The following is a 20,890-nucleotide window of genomic DNA, read 5'->3' as shown; positions in this document are numbered from 1 at the left end:
CAGGCGTGAGCCACCGCGCCCGGCCAATTTTTTGTATTTTTAATAGAGTTGGGGTTTCACCATGTTACCCAGCCTGGTCTCGCACTCCTGAGCTCAGGCAACCCATCCGCCTCGGCCTCCCAAAGTGGTAGGATTACAGGCCTGAACCACTGGGCCTGGCCATAAAATTTTGGATTTTATGTGAAGATCAAAGTGAAAATTTCAAAGCAATACAGCTATTTTATTTAGTTTCTGTCTTTTTTTTCTTTTTTCTTTTTTTTTCCCAAGATGGAGTCTTGCTCTTGTTGCCCAGACTGAAGTGTAATGGCGCGATCTCAGCTCACTGCAACCTCTGCCTCATGGGTTCAGTTGATTCTCCTGCCTCAGCCTCCTAAATAGCTGGGATTACAGGCGCCCACTACCATGCCCAGCTAATTTTCTTGTATTTTTAGTAGAGATGGGGTTTCACCATGTTGGCCAGGCTGGTCTTGAACTCCTCACCTCAGATGATCTGCCCGCCTTGGCCTCCCAAAGTGCTGGGATTACAGGCGTGAGCCACTGCGTCTGGCCTAGTTTCTGGTTTTAATTGCATATTGCATTCCCTTCCCTTTCCCAGTCTCCTGCTTATTAAAATAAAAACCAGGGAAAGAGTTTCGTGCAGGGAGGAAGGAGCCATTTTGTTTGGAACTGATCTAGAACTGCACTGTCTGGTAAAATACAGGGGAGCCATAGACATAATTTGAAATTTTCTAGTAGATAGATTAAATAAGTAAAAAGAAACAGGTAAAATCAACTTTCATTTTATATATATATATCTTTTTTTTTCCAGTTTTTATTTATTTATTTTTAGAGATGGGGTTTCACTGTTGCCTAGGCTAGAGTGCAATAATACAATCATAGCTCACTGCAGTCTCCACCTTCTGGGCTCAAGCAGTCCTCCTGCCTCAGCCTCCTAGCTGGCTGGGACTACAGGCGTGTACTACCACATCCAGCTAATTGTTTTTTTGTTTTTTGTAGAGTTAGAGTCTTGCTTTGTTGTTCTGGCCGGTCTTGAACTCTTGGCCTCAAGCAGTCCTCCCACTTTGGCCTCCCAAAGTGTTGGGATTGCAGTGTGTGAGCCACTGTGCTTGCCCTCATAATATATTTTATCTAACCCAGTGTATCTAAACCACTATCACATCGAATGTAACAGATACGAAAATTATTATTATTGTTGTTTTTGAGACAAGAGTCTCACTCTGTCGTCCAGGCTGGAGTGTAGTGGCACAATCTTGGTTCACTGTAACCTCTGCCTCCTAGGTTTAAGCGGTTCTCATGCTTGTGTAGCTGGGATTGCAGGCGCATGCCACCTCGCCCAGCTAATTTTTGTATTTTTAGTAGAGATGGGCTTTCACCGTGTTGGCCATCCTGGTCTCGAACTCCTGACCTGAAGTGATCCTCCCACCTTGGCCTTACAAAGTGCTGGGATTACAGGTGTGAGCCACCGTGCCCGGCCAGATACGGAAATTATTAATGAGCTATTTTATTTTCTCTTTTTCTTATGAAGTCTTTCAAACCTGGTGTGTATTTTGTGCTTCTGCACTTCTCAGTTCAGGCTAGCCACATGTCAAGTGTTCTGTAGCTACATTTGGCTAAAGGAGTAGAGAGAAGGAATAGAACTATTTAAGAAATGAGATGTTTGAAGGGACAAGAGAAGTTTTGGTCTTGAATTGTCTTAAAAAATTATGAGGCTTAGTGGGGAGTCAGGAGCAGCATGTCGAGGGATCTGGTTAAAAGCTAGTCAGAGTAGATGAATATTCTCACAAACATGCAGTAGATTCCAGGCAGACACAGGGAGAAAGATTTATGAGAATAACGCTGCTTACGAAGAAAATAGATTTCAGTGGCTGTTAGTCAGAGACTTGGTTACTAAGTCCTTGAAGAAGCAGTTGAAGACAAGACTTTAAAAAACAAAAGTTTATTGCACACATGCTGTGTCCAGGCTCTCATCTAGGATATAGGATACATCAGTGAACACAACAGATAAAAATCTCAGCCCTCAAGTGTTTGTAATATGGTGGGTGGAGACACAATAGATAGGATGAATAAGTGAACTGTAGTACATTAAAAGGTTCTGAGTGCTATGGAAAGTAAGGTAGGACCCTGTGATGGAGAGCGTAATGGTGGTAGTGATGGTGGTTGGTTTGCAGTTTTTAACAAGGTGGTTGAAGTACACTTCCCAAAGTGGTTATAGATTAACAAGGTCTTGAAGGAGATAAGGAAAAAAGTATTGAGATATCTGGGGGAAGAGCATTTCAGACAGAGGGATCAGTATTGGCAGGCCCGGAGGTGGGCATGCACCTGCAGTGGCGAAGAGGTCAGCTCAGTTAGAGGCAGGTGAGTTAGGGGATGTAGTCAGGGGAGGAATGGGGTAGCAGATCACAAAAGAAGTGCTTCTCAAACTTTAATATGCGTACAAATTTCCTAGAGATCTTGTTAAATTTAGATTCTGATTTGGTAAATCTTGAGTTGGGTCAGAGATAACAAACCCTCAGGTGACGGTGAAGTTTCTGGTCCTGGGACCACAGTTTGATTAGTAAGGATATAGGGCCTTAAGGGAATGTAAGACTATGTAAATATGAAACTAGTTGAAATCACTAAGGGAATGAGGGTAGATAGAGAAGTGGAAAGGGCTAAGGGCTGAGCCCTGGTGCACTCCAGCATTAAGAGGATGGCGAGACAGGAGGAGCCAGCAAAGAAGCCTAAGAAGGAGTGGCCACAAAGTCAGAAGGAAACCCAAAGGGCCCGTGAATGGAAATGAATTTCAGTCAACATCAGTCAGTATAGTTTTCTGTGTTTTCTCCAGGTAGCCAAGTAAAGTGTTTCATGGAGGAAGAAGTGATCAACTGTGTGAAATTTTGCTTGATGGGTCAAGTAAGAGGAAAACTAAGAATTGATGATTGAGTTTGACAACTTAGCGGTTATTGACAAGCAGGTTGCTGGGCAGTATGAGGGTGAAACCCCTGTTGGAGTGGGTTTCAAAGAGAAGAGAGGAGAGAAATCAGAGACAGCGAATAAATAAAAGTTACTGAGACATTTTCCTGTAAAGGGTGGGTATGTTAGATATCTATTGCTACATAACAAATTAAGCTGGGTACCGTGGCTCATGCTTGTAATCTCAGCACTTTGTGAGGCTGAGGCAGGAGGATCACTTGAGCCTGGGAAGTTGCTGCAGTGAGCCATAATCGTGCCGTTGCACTCCAGCCTCTGCAACAGAGCAAGACCCTGTCTCAAAAAACAAAAAATAAACCTTAGAGTCACTTAAAATAACAAAGATTTACTATTTCAGTTTCTGTGTGTCAGGAATTCAGGAGTGGCTTAGCTGGGTGATTCTGGCTCAGTGTTTTGTGAAGTTTTAGTCAATTTATTGACCAGGGCTGCAGTCATCTGAACGCTTGACCTGGGCTGGAGGACTCATTTCTGAGATGACTCACTTCGTCTGACTGTTGGCAGGAGGCCTCAGTTTCTCACTCACTATACAGGCTTCTTCTCCATAGGAGCGCTTAAGTATCCTCCTAACAAGACAGCCAGCTTCTTTCAGAGAGGAAGATCCAAGATTATATATAGAGAAGCTAGCATGTATGGAAGTTACATTCCGTTACTTCTGTATTCTGTTGATCACATGGACACAATGTGGGAGGGGACTTCCTAAGAACCTGAATACCAAGAGGGTGCGGGCCATTAGGAGCTTTCATGGAGGCTGGCTAACCCAGAGAGCAGGAGATTTGAGGGTACCTGGAGAGGAAAATGGGACCCTGGCGAGTATTTTTGTTTTTAATTGATGGAAATAATAACATATTTGTTTGTTGCACCAATAACCATCCAGTATAGAAGGGGAGATTATTGATGCAGAATGGAGAGTATTGTTGGAGAGTTGTCATTGCTTTGGTGAGAGGGGATATGATGTGGAGCATAAGTGAAGGAATGGGTACTTGGCTTTGCACAGGATGAGGGCAGTTCACTTAGAGTGGCAGGAGGGAAGACAGTACGTGTGTCAAAAGATGCTGCGAGGGGCTGAGATGGGGTGGTGGGAGGTTTGGGGATGTTCTCTTTCGGTTACTTCAGTTTTCTCAGTGAAATGGAAAGCAAGGTCATTGAGAATGAGGATGGGAGAAGAGGTGTCAGGTTTCAGGAGGGAAGAAGAGAAGTTATAGTCACCAGGGACAGTGGGAGAGTGAGTGGGCCAAGGAAATACAGGGTTTTGGGGGGAACATTAATGACCCACCCAAGATTCAGGGCCATACATTTAAGGCAAGACCAGTCAGTGTAGTTTTCTGTGTTTTACTCTAGCCACATTCAGCTGTACAAATGCAGGTGGGGAGTCAGTGAAGAGGTGGATTTAACCAGTGTGTGGTTTATCCAAATGAGTACAAAGAGAGAAAAGGCAAGGGATTGAAGGGCAAATTCTTACAATGTTTAAATAACATTGAATCTGTGAGGAGCAAGAAGTACCTCCTCCCAGCTCGAGGTTCAGCAGCCTGAGAACTGTGACAGAAAGAACGGCGAGGAGCAGCATTGACCCTGGGGAGATTCAGGTTTAGGCTGGAGCGAAAAGGTAGAGGAGTGGCCTTCAGAGAAGTTAAAGATCTAGGGAACCGTTACTTCTGGAGGGTACACCGGAAGCCTCTCGAGAAGTGGGGAAGGGTGGGCAGTAGGCATAGAAGAGTAGGGGGCAGAAGAGGCATAGCCTTCTGGGAGATGGGCAGTGAGAGCCTCTGGCTTCTGTACTGATTTATGTCAGTGAGGACACAAGATAAAATGATATTAGCCCTGGTTCTGATAGGTGCTCAGATAGGGTGGTGAGGCTTTGGATGCTGGAGAGCAGGGAGAGTGGAGCTTCCTTTTGACTCTTGCAGACAGAAGTACCCAGAAATAGGTCTCAGATCGTTGAGACGGGAACAGATTCTACCTAGCTTATAGAAAGAGAAGACTGAAGCCAGCCTTTCTTACCAGAGTAACGAAAGGGAGAAACGGCTAGGAAAACGAAGACAAATGTTACTACTTGAATTTGGTTGCTGGTAAACTGGCTCTCAAAAACCCCACAAACACAAATTTCTCTGATACAAGTACTCCCACCTTGCCAGTTTCAGGCTGTCAGAGGTTTCATCAACCAGCTTGTAAGATTCCTGAATATTGGACAACTTGACTCTCAATAGTCCTTGATATGAGCTCTCTAGCACACCACACACTTTATTGCAGACTCTATTTTCGTTAAAATATTTGTGTACCATTTGGGTGCTTTAGAGCAGGGGTCTGCAATCCCCGGGCCACAGACCAGTACAGACACAGCCTGTTAGGAAGGTGAGTGGCGGTTGAGTGAGCATTACCACCTGAGCTCTGCCTTCTGTCAGATCAGCAGTGGCATTAGATTCTCACAGAAGCTCGAATGCTATTGTGAACTGTGCATGTGAGATATCCAGGTTGCATGCTCGTTATGAGAATATGATGCCTGATGGTCTGAGGTGGGACAGTTTCATCCTGAAAACCATCCCTCCACCCCACCCCTATTTGTGGAAAAATTGTCTTCCCTGTAACCGTCCCTGGTGCCAGAAAGATTGGGGACTGCTGCTTTGGAGTTCTACTTGTAATCCTCAATTTTGCTTCTTTGTAACTCTTTACCTTGTGGAACCTCAGTTTCTTTGTAAACGGAGGGTATTAGCACCTGTTCCTTGGGCTGTTGTAAGGATTAGAGAATAAGTAGAACAAGAGTTCCTGGAATGGCAGATACTATTGATATTATCATTGCTATCACCTTAATGTAAAGCTTTATTACAAAGGAACTCAGTTACCAGAGGATAATACCTGTATTTTCATATGCAAAGGCTGGAGTGGAGATTGGAGTTTAACTTTTTAGAGAGCAGTCGGGTAACACGTGTCACACGTCTAAGAGCATGGGTTTAATTTAGTAATTTTACTTCTGGGACCTTTTCCAAAGAAAATAACCAAGAATACGTGGGAAAATGAAGCAAGAAGATACTTGTTTACAGCTTTGTTTATAAGAGAGGAAAGGTGGAATCTACCTAAATGTCTAAGTATTGTGCAACAAAAGACTTTACCTTACTAGAAACAAATGGATAGAATGGAATTTATTATGTGGAATAATGGTTCATTGTAGTATAAAATAGGTTACAAAAAAGTAGGTACTGAATGATCCAATTGTATTAAGAATGCAAAGAATATGATCTGAAGAACAAAAATAAGTGATTGTATTAACAATTACTAGTGATTGCCTCATAAAATTGAAAAAAAATTTTTTTGGGTACATAGTAGGTGGATATATTTATGGAGTATGTGAGATATTTTGATACAGGCATGCCATGTGTGATAATCACATTCGGGTGTGGGGGTAGCCATCACCTCAACACATTTCTCTGTGTTACAAACATTCCCAGGTAAGTTTTTAAGTTTTCTTTTAGATTGCTTGTATTTTCTGAGATTATAATGAATGTGACTTGCTTTTGTAATAAGAAAACAAGAGACTGTGTGTGTGTGTGTGTAGACTGTGTGTAGACTCTCTGTGTGTGTGTGTGTGTGTGTGTAGTGCTGTGAAGTAGAAAACCCGAAAGGTGGAGACATACATTTAGCTTTCTCATTAGTCATGAATGACTGTGTAACTGTCTGTTGCATTCTGTTGTCAAAACCCACGCCCAGTCCCATGACTGTAAGGCCAAGGGAGGCATAGAACCAAGCTCATTGCCTTAGGAACCTGGCAGCAACTCAAGAACTATGGTTTTGTTGATTCCCATAACTTTGAGTCTGTTTAGGGATCTCAATAATTTTTAGCTAGGAGAGAAAATCAAACTAGAATTGAGATAGAAACTGTCTATTGAAGGTCGCTCAAAAGAAAAACATGTAAGATATAAGGGAAATGTAGCAGTTACAGGTCCTTCTAAAAAATGAGCTATTTCTTTTAAAGCCTTCTGTGAATATTGGTGACTTAGCACAATGCATTTTCAAAACAGCAGGACCTTGTGATTGTCACAAGTTCCTCAAGAAATTAGAAACCAGGAAATTTACTCTTGTGTAAAACAGTCTGTGAGTCACAGTTAAACAAGCATAGTAATGAAGCTGTCAGATTCAGTGCTATTCTTACATCAGATGACTTCTCAGATAATTGAAATATTTTCTGAAATTTGCTTACCTTAGCTAAGTAGAAAGCAAGTTGTATGTCCTTAACAAAATTATATTTTAGTCCATTGTTCAGCAGGTATGAGAGTAAGTCAGCTGTTTGATTATGTGTATAATACTAATAAAAGGGAGCATTAACATTGTCAATTTAAAAATCTGACTGGGTGCGATGGTTCAGGCCTGTAATCCCAGCACATTGGGAGGTTGAGGTGGGCGGATCACTTGAGGCCAGGAGTTTGAGACCAGTGTGGCCAACATGGCGAAACCTGGTCTCTACCAAAAATATAAACATTAGCCGGGCATGGTGGTGCATGCCCGTAATCCCAACTACTCAGGAGGCTGAGGCAGAAGGATCGCTTGAACCTGGGAGGTGGAGGTTGCAGTGAGCTGCACTCCAGTCTGGGTGACAGAGTGAGCCTGTCTCCAAAAAAAAAAATAAAAAAAAAAAGTCAAGATAATTAAAGAGAGAAAATAATTTACTGGTTTTAGGAAAGTGAGCAGCCTTAGAAACAAAGACCAGGAGAGTAGACCTGAGTTATTAGACACCTTCCCCTTTTCCTTTTTCTGTGTTTCTTTTCTATTCTTCTTCTGTATCCTCTTTACCTCTCTTTTTTCTTCTTTCTTTATTCTTTTCCTTCTTTGTACAAAGAGAGAACCTAACGTGCCAGACAGTTGTTTTAGGCACTGGGGGTATGTCAGTAAACAAAAGTGACAAAACCTCTGCTTGCATAAATTTTACATTCTAGTACTAACAGATAATATATAAGTAAATGTATATAAAATACTCTATGGTGTTAAGTGCTGTGAAGAAAAATAAAGGAGGGTAAGGGATAGAGTATAATCGGGCAGGGGGTGGGGTGGACAGAGAGAAGGTGGTTCATTTCAATTCCATTTTTCAATTTTGTTTCAAACTGAAGGCCTCTCATTAGAGGTGACATTTGAGCAGAGATCTGAGTGATAGGAGGGAGTAAGCCAGGCAGAAGAAGCAGCAAGCACAAAGGCCCCGCTATGGGAAGATGCCTAGGTGGACCAAGAACGTGAAGGAGGCCAGTATGGCTAGGGGAGGTGTGGTGGTGAGCGAAGGAGGCCGAGCAGCAGGGAGCTAGGTCATCTAGGGCCCTGTTGGCTACAGTAAGCTCTCTGAGTGAATCCGGAAACCTTTGGAGAAGTTTATTACAGCAGCTAGTAGTACTCTAATACAGATATTCATGTTTATTTGTGATCATTATGTATTTAATTCCCTTGTATCTAGGAGTAATTCAAGTAGCAGATAATATGACTGTGTTATTACATATAGGTTGCATTTCAATAATCAGTAGTGCATGTGGTAATTTTTTAAAAACCACATTTCTGAGATTTTCTCTTATTGCTGGCCTGCTTGGATAATTAATTTTGTCTTCTAGAATTTGCTAGCAAATAAGTAAGGTGAAAAGGATTTGTTTTATTTTTATTATTATTATTTTTTTGAGACAGAGTCTTGCTCTGTTGCCAGGCTGGAGTGCAGTGACAGGATCTCAGCTCACTGCAACCTCCACCTCCCGGGTTCAAGCGATTCCTCCTGAGTAGCTCGGACTACAGGTGCACGCCACCATGCCTGGCTAATTTTTTTTTATTTTAGTAGAGACAGGGTTTCACCATGTTGGCCGGGATGGTCTCAATCTCCTGACCTCATGATCCACCCACCTTGGCCTCCCAAAGTGCTGGGGATTACAGGGCGTGAGCCACTGCGCCCGGCCCTTTATTTTAAAATGATGATAAAAAATTGATCATCTTACTCATTTAAGTTTATAGTTCAGTAGTGTTAAATATATCGTTGTGAAACATATCTCCAGAACCTTTTCATTTTGCAAAACTGAAACTCTACCTACTATATGACAACTCCCCTTTTCCTTTTCCCCAACAGCCACCATTCTCCTTTCAGCCTCTGTGCATTTGACCAGTTACTCATAGAAGTGGAATCACCAGTATCTGTCCTCTTGTGACTGCTTATTTCGTTTAGCATAATGTCCTCGAGGTTAAACCATCCAGTAGCGTGTTAGAGCTTCTTTCTTTTTACAGACTGGGTCATATTTTGTTGTGTATAAACATCACATTTTGTTTATCCATTCATCTGTTTGGTGGACAACTGGTTGCTTCTGCCTGTTGGCCATTGTGAATACTGATGCTGTGAACTTAAGTGTGCACCCACTAGAGAGTTTTGAACAGATTGACAGGATGTGATCTGATTTATGTCCAAAAATGTTCACTCTGCCCCTTCCCTTCCCTCACTAAGTGAAACTTGGTATTTTTTTCTGCTGTGTTTCTAGTGCTCACAAACAGTGTCTTGCACCTAGTGGTCATGCAGATATTTGAAGAAATGAATGACAGAACTAAACACAGTGAGGCAAACTCCGGAGGCCATCATGTCAACTCAGATATGTATTAGGGCAGTGGGCCTTTACTATTTGCGGATCATAGACCTCACTGAAAATTTGATGAAAAATATGGAACTTTCCTCTGGAAAAAAACAGTTTTTTTCTCCTTGACGCTCTCAATACAGAATACTTCTGTGATTTCTGCTCACCAAGAAGTGTGTGGGGATTTCTCCCCACCAGCAGCCACTTCTCTGGTGGATTCTTTAGCGGGCACCAGCTGCGTGTCCTCGAGTTCAGTTCCACTCTGATGCGCTCTTGCTGGAGAGAGCATCAGACCCCACAGGGTGAGGGCTCAGCCTCACATGACTGACCCCCACTTAGAGCACCAGTCGCAAGTAATAGGTTCTCACCTATGCCTCTGAGCCATCTGCTCTAAATTGGGGTTCTGCCTACTCCATACTCTGATTTGACTGATTTGCTAGAGTGGCTCTCAGAACTCAGGGAAACACTTAGGTTTATTGCTTTATTATAAAGAATACTACAAAGGGAACAGGTGAGGAGATGAAGAGATGCATGGGAAAAACACATGGGAAGGAGTGTGGAGCTCATGTGTCTCCTGTATCTGGGTCCTATATCTGGATTCCTACCTCCTGGCTGCTTCTGGATACAGAAACAGGGAGACCAGGCTCACCACCTGCCGGGAGCCCCCACGTGTTCAGCTCTCTGGAAGCTCCCCAAACCCAGTCCCTTTGGGTTTTTAGGGAAGCTTCATTATGTTGGAATGACTGCATAAATCATTGACTACTGGTGTTTGGCCAGGCGCTGTGGCTCACACCTGTAATCCCAGCACTTTGGGAGGCTGAAACAGGCAGATCACAAGGTCAGGAGTTCGAGAACAGCCTGGCCAATATGGTGAAACCCTTTCTCTACTAAAAATACAAAAATTAGCCAGGCGTGGTGTCGAGCACCTGAAGTCCCAGCTACTTGGGAGGCTGAAGCAGGAGAATTGCTTGAACCCAGGAGGCGGAGGTTGCAGTGAGCCGAGATTGCACCACTGCACTGCAGCCTGGGCAGTAGAGCGAGACTCTGTCTCAAAAAAAAAAAAAAAAAAAAAAATGGCTGCTGGTGATCACTTTAGACGTCAGCCTCTCTCCCCTCTTTGGAGGTTGGGGTCGGGGCTGAAAGTCCCAGTCCTCTAATCATGCCTTCATCTTTCTAGTGACCAGCCCTATCCTGAAGCTACCTAGGGGTGGTCCAGCCTTCAATCGTTAGTATACAAAAAGACACCCATCACTTTGGACATTCCAAGGATTCTCAGAGTTTTATGCCAGGAAATAGGGATGAAGACCAAATATATATTTCAAAATAACACAGTTCCCCAGAAAAGGAAACACACAGTTACAGACGGGTCAAGTTAAGATTTTTTGACTTTACGATGGAGCAGAAGTGATCCATACTTAGTGGGAGCTAAACTTTGAGTACCCATACAACCCTGTTGTATTCAATAAATTATGTCAAATGTTCAACACTTTTATCGTAAAATAGGCTTTGTGTGAGATGATTTTGCTCAACCATGGGCTAACTTCAGTGTTCTGAACCGGTTTAAAGTAGGCCAGGCTAAGCTATGATGTTTTGTAGGTTATGTGTATTAGATGCATTTTCACTATATGGTATTTTCAATGAGCTTATTAGGATGTAACTGTCATAAGTCAAGCAGCATCTGTATAATAAAATGTTTACCTACTAATCAATGGGTCCTTTACCTGATATCCATAGAACGACTTCATACATAACTAGGCCATTGACTGTTCTTATGGGTGGATTGGAGTATTCATCCTACAGCGATATTAGAGATATAGATCCAGTCCCTGAGCAGGCAGTGTTGCTTCCTACAAATTGTAATCTGCACAGCCTCACAATTTTCATCAGCCTTGTTTCACAGTTGGAAAGGTTTGCCCCAGCCTTACACAGTAGACCTGATTCCATGTCTCCTATATCTGGGTTCCTACCTCCTGGCTGCTTCTGGATACAGAAACAGGGAGACCATGGCTTCAGCCCTTTTATTATACTGCAGCATTTTTCTGTTCTGTTCCTGAGCCACAGAGTTATTGATCTCTTTAAAGTGGCTATATGTCAAAAACACTTAAAAATTCATATCTGACATGTTTCTGGATTGTGTTTAGTGTCGGGTGACAATCTCAATGGGTGAACTCTCGGCACCCTGGGACTGCGCAGCCTCTCCTTGCTGGCTACTCACTAAGCCAGTATATGAATTGATAGAATAAAAATTAAAAATGAACATCAAACATTTGGGATCATTGCTTGGAAAAGATTTCTTGTGCCAAAAGGCTCAAGTGAAACCTTTTGAGTGTACATTTCAGAGTTCTGAAGCAGAATGAAACTACAACTGATCTGTTTTTTACTACCATTTCCTTCCTAGAGAAAGGAAGGAATTTTTATCTGATCTCTGATGTTGCTGTCTGTTAGGATGCTTTCAACTACAAGCAAAAAAAAAGTAACTCAGCCCTTTATGTGTATATGTGTGTGTGTGTGTCTGTATATTTATATAAACATATGTGCACACATGCAGACATGCACACACACTGTGAAAGGGCCTGGAAGCAGTGGCACCCCAGTCACCCAAGTGAGCACATCTAGTCACCCACGTCTTTGTTTCTAAATAGCCTTCCCAGCTACCAGTAACCAGGGCTCCCCAGGGAAGTAGCTGATTCCAGGGTTGGGGCAGGGGAAGGACTAGATGAGGCCAAATCACCTTGTTGTGCCAGGTATAAGGAAGCAGGCAAAGCATGAGGAGGTGGTGCAGCCATGCCATGGACTACCATCTGCAATAAAAAGGAACAAAATACTGATACAGCCACATGGATGAACCTCGAAAACAGGCATTGTGAAAAAATCCAGAGACAAAGGCCACATTATGTGATTTCATTTATATGAAATGTCCAGAAAAGGCAAAACTGTAGAGACAGAAAGTACATGAGTGATTTCATGGAGCTGGGGGTCAGAAGGGGAGTGACTGCAAATGGGCATGAATTTTCTTTCTGGAGTGATAAATTCAAATTCTAAAATTATGTGGTGGTGATGGTTGCATACTTTTATAAATTCACTGAAAATCATTAAATAATTGTACATTTTGAATCAGCAAATTTTAGGGTAAGTAAATTATACCTCAATAAAGCAGTTTTTTTTTTTTGTTTGTTTGTTTGTTTTAAATGGAGTCTTGCTTTATCGCCCAGGCTGGAGTGCCGTGGTGCCATCTCGGCTCACTGCAACCTCCACCTCCTAGGTTCAAGTGAATCTCCTGCCTCAGCCTGCCAAGTAGCTTGGATTACAGGTGCCCACCACCATGCCTGACTATTTTTTTAATTTTGTTTTTAGTAGAGACGGGGTTTTGCCCTGTTGGCTGGACTGGTCTCGAACCTTAAGTGATCTGCCTGCCTCGGCCTCCCAAAGTGCTGGGATTACAGGCATGAGCCACCGCACCCAGCCAATAAAGCAGTTTTTAAAAGTTATGGGAGAGGTCACAAGGACTCAGGAGTCAGCTTGCAGGACCGCCCACTGATTAAATCTAGAAATACTTGAGCATCAGGATAACTCATGGTAATGGGCAAGGCACAGTAGCTCTCGCTGGTAACCTCAGTTCTTTGGGAGTCCGAGGCAGGTGGATTGCTTGAGCCCAGGAGTTTGAGACCAGCCTGGGCAATGTAGTGAGACCTCGTCTCTACAAAAACACAAAAATTAGTTTGGTGTGGTTGCATACACCTGTGGTCCTTGTACTCTGGAGGCTGAGTTAGGAGGAATACTTTTGAGTCCAGGAGGTCAAGGCTGCAGTTCATTGAAATGGCACCACTGCACTCCAGCCTGAGTGACAGAGCAAGACCCTACCTCAGAGAAAAAAAAAGAATAATGATAATGGATTAAATTAGTTACTGAATAAAATAAAACTGATAAAATAATACAACCCACAAGCCCCTTTAAATACATGAATAAATAGGGAGAAAGGAAAGTTCTTCCTTACAGTGCCAACTCACAAATATAGAATGAGTGACGATGGATGGAATGTTTTTCTTTTTCAATCATCATAGTAATAGCTGACTTAGGTAAAAATCATCAATGATTATTAAAACTAGTCAATGAAGGTTTCATGAGGACCGTGATCTTAACAGTTTCAAAAGAGTTCACCATTAAATACCTGTTGATTTCAAAGGCAAAAATAGTATCCCAGAGTAATCTAGCAGGACCACCTTAAGTGACTGAACTAGTTTCGTATTGCTGTGTAACATTACCACACATTCAGAAGCTTAAAAAAGCCATACATTTATTATCTCACAGTTTCTGTTAGTCAAGAGTCTGACCTGCCTTGGCTGGGTCCTCTGCTCAGGGTCTCCTAAGATGCTAATTCAGGTGTCAGCCGGGACTGCATCATCTGGAGGCTTAGTCTGGGAAGGATTCACTTCCTGCTCATATGCTTGTGGCCACATTCAGCTCCTTGTGATGGTGCGACTGATGGCTTCATTGTTTTGCTGGCCATTGGCTGGAGAATGCCCTCAGTACATAAGACTATCTATCTGCAGTTCCTTTGCCATGTGGGTTCCCAACATGGCCACTTGCTCCCTCACAGCCAGCAAAGGAGAGGAGATGCCAGCAAGATGGAAGCTGTCTTATGTAATATAATCATATATTTGTAATAGTGAACATCCCGTCACCTTTGCTGTATTCTATGGGTTAGAAGCACTTCACAGGTCCCACCTAGACTCAAAGGGAGGAGTCACACAGGGCATGAACACCAGGAGGTGGCAATGACACGGGAATCAGAGTCTGTCTGCCACAGTGATAAAAGTTGACATCACCAGTATTAGGACAGACCATACCATGTGCCTCCTGACTCACCGAAAGGGGCATGTATCTCTGCCAGGTATCTCTGCCAAGTGTGCATAACCTGCAGAAACGTGAGACAAACCAAATAGCTGAGGGGCCATGTACCTGGCCTGTGTTCTTCCAGTGTCGTCGTAATGAAAGACAAAGGCTGAACTGTTCTGGATTAAAGGAGACTAAAGAGGGACGTGGTGGCTCACACCTGTAATCCCAGCACTTTGGGAGGTCGAGGTGGGAGGGTCACTTGAGGATGGGAGTTTGAGACCAGCCTAGGCAACATAGCGAGATGCCATCTCTATAAAATTTTTTAAAAAAATTAGCCGGCTGTAGTGGGGCGTACCTGTAGTCCTAGCTATTCAGGAGGTGGGAGAATCACTTGAGCCTGGGAATTCAAGGTTACAGTGAGCTATGGTTGTGCCACTGCCCTCCAGCCTAGCTGACAGAATGAGACTCTGTCTCAAAAAAAAAGAAAAGACTAAAGAGATAAGACAACAAATGCAGTGGATGAGCCTGGGTTAGGAAGGATAGTACAAAGAGCATGTTTGGGGGACAGTTGAAATTTGAATATAGACTGTGGATTAGATGTTAAATTTCCTGATTTTTAAAATTATATCGTGGTCATCTAAGACATGCCCTTATTTTTAGGTATTTGGAGAAGAGATGGGCATAACGTTTGTAACTTACTTTCCAGCGGTTTGTGAGAGAAAATGTGAATAAAGAAAATGGGGTAAAATGTTACTACCGATAAATCTGGTCAAAGGATATACAGGAATTCCTGACAATTTCTGTATATTTTTGAGGATTTTCTATAAGTTTAAAATTATATCAAAATAAAAAAACACTAAAAAACTTAAAGTGACATGAAAATTGGCTCAGAAGCTAGAACTCCAGAGGGGTGGGCTTCAGAGTTGGCTTTATTTAGCAGCTCCACAGTCTGATCAAATGCTCAGGTTCTTGTTGTCTTTCGGTCTTCTAGCCCTCAGTGTGTGCTTCATCCAGCAGCCACTTCCTCTTGAGGTTTTAGGTGATTGCCGGTGACAATCAGGGCTGCACGCATTCCCATTGAGCCAGTCGATATCCTTACCTTTTCAGTCATTTTAATTCCTGACACTTTTCTGTGAGTTTAAATGATATCGAAGGTAAGGACCTGTTAGAAAAGTCTCGACAACAGTCCAAGGAAGTCATTAAAATGGGTTTTATTGATAATATTTAAACTTTTCTTAAATTGGTAATTTTGTCTGATGAAGTTTCATTGTTATTAGGAAAAAAAAAACACAGTGTAAGCAGTTGCATATGCTAAAAATATGTTAGGACAGATACTGCCAGAGAGCCAGTTGTTATAGAAGCATAGTTTCTACTGTATAGTCATTAAAATGTAATTTGGCCTTTTATGTGACCCCTAAAGGTAATCTTAGACAGAATTCAAAATATTGTTTTTAATAAAGAACGAGGAATTTAGGGAGTGTTCTTGAAAGAATCATTTCTTCTGACAGAATTAAAAAAGAAGTTTAGATTTGAGATATCTTATAATAATTGTACATTTCTAATTTAGTTTAAAAATAAATGTGTATAGGAAGAAGTAATTATGTCTAAGTATAAGAAAAATATTAGGAGTAAATGATTCTCTTACATCATACATCTCGAAATTTTGAAATGTCAAAGATTATGTGCCCTCTAGTTGGTGATTCAAGCTAGTCTCTTGTATAAAAATCCAAAGCATGTGAACTCTGCCGCCTCTGCACATGCATCCCTGGCCAATGCAGTCCCAGCTGTTTGCTCACCCACACCTTCGCTGTAGTTTTCCTCAGTTTTGTATCTAGACATGAGTGGATGGTGGTGAGCTGGGGCAGTCCAGGGGCCTACACACCCAGCTATGCAGTCATGTGGGCATCTGTGCCATTTGATTCCACTCCTCTTCCTCCAGCCTGCATATTTCATTATGCCCCAGGAAAGTGGAGCAAAGAAGTTAAGCAGCTATTTTAGGTAGTTGGGCAGCTCTAAAAAACAGTGGAGACCATATCTACTTCTACTTGTTTTTTTGAATACTCTTAGTACAAGAGAAACCAGCAGTTGAGGCTGTTAGTATTTAATTCTCAGGAAATTATTACTATGCAGCAAATTATTTCTTCTTCCAAAAATTTCTTTGAAGCAGTTGAACTATTCTGGGGCGCTGAGATGAAACCATTCATTGGCAAATTTTAAAAAAAGTGGCAGGCCCAGAGATACAGTTAAAATACAGTCTCCCTGATAGTTGCTGGTATGAGTTAGGCACAGGAAAGCTGTTCTGGTTCAGACCTATTTGGTGGCCTCTTCAATACTTGCCCATACGGAATAAAGTAACGCCCCTCTCCCACCAGGCTTTCCTTCCGTGTGTGTGCCCTGGAGACCCTCTAGCTTTCCTTCAGGCCTGCTGCCCTCCACAGGCCCAGAAAAGTCTGGCCAGAATGGCAGAATAGGGGATCACTTTCAACTTTGGGGTTATAAACAAGCTATTAATGGATTATTGAGAGTGATTCTCTCTCTCTCTCTTTCTGTGTGTGTGTGTGTGTGTGTGTGTGTGTGTGTGTGTGTGTGTGTGTGTGTGTGTGTGTGTGTGTGTGTGTGTGTTGTTGTTCCTGGTTAGTGTGTGTCTGTGTGTGTGTGTGTGTGTGTGTGTGTGTGTGTGTGTGTGTGTGTGTGTGTGTGTGTGTGTGTGTGTGTGTGTGTGTATGTGTGTGTGTAGAGAGAGCGAGAGAGAGACACTAGAGGGAAGTTGGAAATAGAAAACCGTGAATAGAGGTTTTGAGGTAAGATAATGAAAGGGTGCTTAGGTTATAAAAGAGCACAGGAAGAGGAGAAGGCATTTGTCGAGAGATGTGATGATTGGCTGAATAAAAGTAACAGGGCAGTGGTGATTGGAGCAGGCTTTTGAACGGGTTACTCATTCTTAAGGTGCAGGAGGAAACAGGAAGGGGGTTAGCAGGACAGTGCAGGGCTACAGCTGAGGCATTAAGTTCTATCTACAGTGACTTCTTGAGGAACATGTAATGAATTAAGGTAAATTACAAATGTTGAATTTCCCAACTGTATTTTGTCAGTTGATAGTCATTTCTTAAAAATTAATTTTATTTATAATTGATATGTAATATACACATTCATTTTAAATATTAGGATTAACCATAAAACAATATTTAAAAAATTAGGTCCAATGCCGTAATCACTGTAATATATGGAATTTTATATGAGCCACAGATTTCTCCTTCTAAGGAAATTTCACAGTGAGGATCTTGTGTGGGTAATTACAATTACTTATGTGGCCTACACCATCAAAATGTTTCTCATCCCCCTTTCAACTTTGTGGGAAAAAATAATTTTTTCCTGATTTTCTCTATAATAGAGGTTTAAATACTCAAAGTGACCAGATTGATATTTTATATTTGATTGTTCCTACTCTATTTAAAAGAAAATTGGAACTAGAATGGTGAAAAAGAAAATTAAATGTCTATGAAATGACAGGCAAAATAAGGGTAGGAAATTAAAGCAAATGTTTCAAGAGTTGGTGAAGAGTTGTTAAGAAGAAAGTAGAGGGGAAGTTAATTGTTTTGGTTCATTTGACACATGAAACGAGCAGACTCTAGTCTTCGTTCTTGGCTTTTATTTTGCCCTTGATTTTGGTTTCCTTTCACTAGAGGATGGATACTATATATGGCTTCCTCTTTACTAGCTATTTCACTCGACTTAAAAACTGCATTCGTATACAGTCAGACTTGGTTGCAGATCTGCCCTTGACAACCTAGAGTGCTAAAGAACAGGAGTAGACCATCTGATAATGTGTCTCTTGGTCTGGCCATTGTGTAATTCCTATAATAGGCTCCTTGTAGAGCAGGTTTAGTACATCAATACTGCATTGTAAATCTAGTTTGTATAATTAGTGTAGTGTCTCTTCCAATCCCCCCTCCTCCCTTTTTTTCTTGTGGCAAATAGGTCAAGGTGATGTGGGATAAATGTGACGTTCTAAATACACCTAGATACCTGTGTGTTAAATAGCAGCTTCTGAAATGCTGGAGGTCTCTGTCCTCAGTGCTTCCGTAGTACTTTGTGATATCTCCGTTAACACTTACCTCACCACGTCACACACTGTACGTATATGTATTTGTCTATTCCACTTGGCTGTGAGCCCTTTGAGGGCAAGGACTATGCCTCATTTATTTTTGTATCTGTATTTTGGTGCCTGATAAAAAATAGGTACTCAATAAAGTTTAGTTGGATAATTGTCTAAAAAACACAGATACAACTTTAGATGTCTGCTATTTGCCAGAACTTCTGGTAGATGAGCCACACGTATAGTTTTCTTTTAATAGCACTTGGTCCTATGAGAAGTTCTGTAAACTCCTTTGGATTGTTTATACAGGTGACCCTGAACACGTGGGGGTTAGGGTCGCAGACCCTCCTGTGCAGTCAAAAATCTGAGTATAACACATTTGACTCTCTCAAACAAGTTTTGATTGGAAGCCTTACGGGTAACATAAACAGTTAACACATGTTTTATATGTATTATATCCTGTATTATTATTATTATTATTATTATTATTATTGACAGGGTCTGGCTCTGTTCCCCTGGCTGGAGTACAGTGGCACAATCATAGCTCACTGCAGGCTCGACTTCCTGGGCTCAGGTGATCCTCCCACCTCAGCCTCCCAAGTAGCTGGGACTATAGGCACCCACCACCATGCCCAGCACATTTTTGTTTTGTTTTGTGTTGGTAGAGACGGGGTCTCACTCTTTTGCCCAGGCTGGTCTTGAACTCCTGGGTTCAAGCAGGTATCCCACATCGGCCTCCCAAAGTGCTGGGATTGCAGGCATGAGCCACCACACCCAGACCTGTATTTTTAAAGTAAGCTAGAGCAAAGAAAATGTTATTAAGAACCTCATAAGGAAAATATATTTACTATTCATTAAGTGGAGATTGATCATCATCTCCAGATCAAGACCAGATCAAGATGAGGTCTTCATCCTCATCTTCACATTGAATAGTCTGAGGAAGAGGAGGGATTGATCTTGCTCAGGGGTGTCAGTGGCTGAAGAGGTGGAGTAGGTGGAAGAGGAGGCAGGAGAGACAGGCAAAACACTCAGAGTAATTTTTATTGAAAACAAAATACGTGTATAAGTGGCCCATGCAGTTTGAACCTGTGCTGTTCCAGGGTCAACCATACTAGTTTTTATCATAGGAGGGAAACATTAGAAAATAAAGATAAACAAAAGAAAAAGAAAAATCACTTGCAACCCCATTCCCCAACAATAATAGCTGTCGTTAGCATTTTATATTCTTCTAATCTATTTTTCTTATGGACATGTATGTGGTTTTCCTAAGAATTATATCACATGTGGACATAGTGGTTTGTAACCTAATTTTTCACCTACCTAGCTTAGTGCAGGAACAGATTATCAGTAAAGACTTGTTTTAATGAACATTTTCTGTCTTATCAAATATATTTCAACATCATTTTTAACGATTGCTTAATATTCCATTGTACGGACATTATTATTTAACTGAACCCCCATTGCTTAATAGGCTGTTTATTTATTCATTTAACATAGTTGGTTTGATCACACATATCTCTGGTTCATCCCTTTCCCCTCCCGGTCTTTACTTTGTTGGTATCGATCCGTATTTAAGGCTTTGAAAGCTTCATCTGCTCTTTAGCTTCTAGGTGTTTGCAGTACTGTTCCTTTTGCCCATAGCACGTTTCCTACTTTGCGTAGCTAATGCATATTTGTTAAAGCCTGGGCTTATTTTTTCTTCTTGGATCGTTTCCCGGACTATATTAGTTGTCCTTCCAATGTGCCTCATAGGTAGCCTTTTGTACTAATTCCTAGGGAAAAACTCAGTCAGCTTTATTTTAATTGCATGCCTTCTTCTTCTTTGTTTTGTTTTGTTTTGTTTTTGTGATGGAGTTTCGCTCTTGTTGCCCAGGCTGGAGTGCAATGGCGCGCAATCTCGGCTCACCGCAAGCTCCGCCTCCCGGGTTCAAGCGATTCTTCTGCCGCAGCCTCCCAAGTAGCTGGGATTGGTTACAGACATGCGCCACCACACCCGGCTAATTTTTTTTTGTATTTTTGGTAGAGACGGGGTTTCTCCATGTTGGTCAGGCTGGTCTTGAACTCTTGACTTTGGGTGATCCGCCTGCCTTGGCCTCCCAAAGAGCTGGGATTACAGGCGTGAGCCACCGTGCCTGGCCAGCTGCATACGCTTAAGAAAGTGTATCTCCCACTGAACCATAAAATTCTTCAGGAGAGGACCTACGCCTTGTTTCCCTTGTATTTCCCAGCCCTGTGCAATGCTGGGTATATAGCGGGAATTTAGTAAATTTAGATTTAGATTTATATATATCAAAGAAATCGAATGCATGAAACATTTCCTGGTCTTCAGCGTGGATCATTAAATGGTGACCTTTAACAGTCTCATCTTTTTTATCAGATAAGCATAGTAACAACAACATTTATTTGTAAAGTGCTT

General features: G+C 41.9%; 1 protein-coding gene across 7 annotated transcripts in view; it reads left to right on the top strand.

Moving 5' to 3' along the window:
* Positions 1–20,890, top strand: part of SPIRE1 (spire type actin nucleation factor 1) — a 196,318-nt gene that overhangs the window by 43,213 nt on the left and 132,215 nt on the right. The gene's annotated exons all lie outside the window — the stretch shown is intronic.

The sequence above is a fragment of the Rhinopithecus bieti genome, unplaced genomic scaffold (genome assembly GCF_001698545.2).
Source record: "Rhinopithecus bieti isolate Rb0 unplaced genomic scaffold, ASM169854v2 scaffold_35884, whole genome shotgun sequence".
Taxonomy (NCBI): Eukaryota; Metazoa; Chordata; class Mammalia; order Primates; family Cercopithecidae; genus Rhinopithecus; species Rhinopithecus bieti.
Note: the sequence above shows the minus strand (reverse complement) of the source record. Positions and strands in the feature narration are given on the sequence as shown.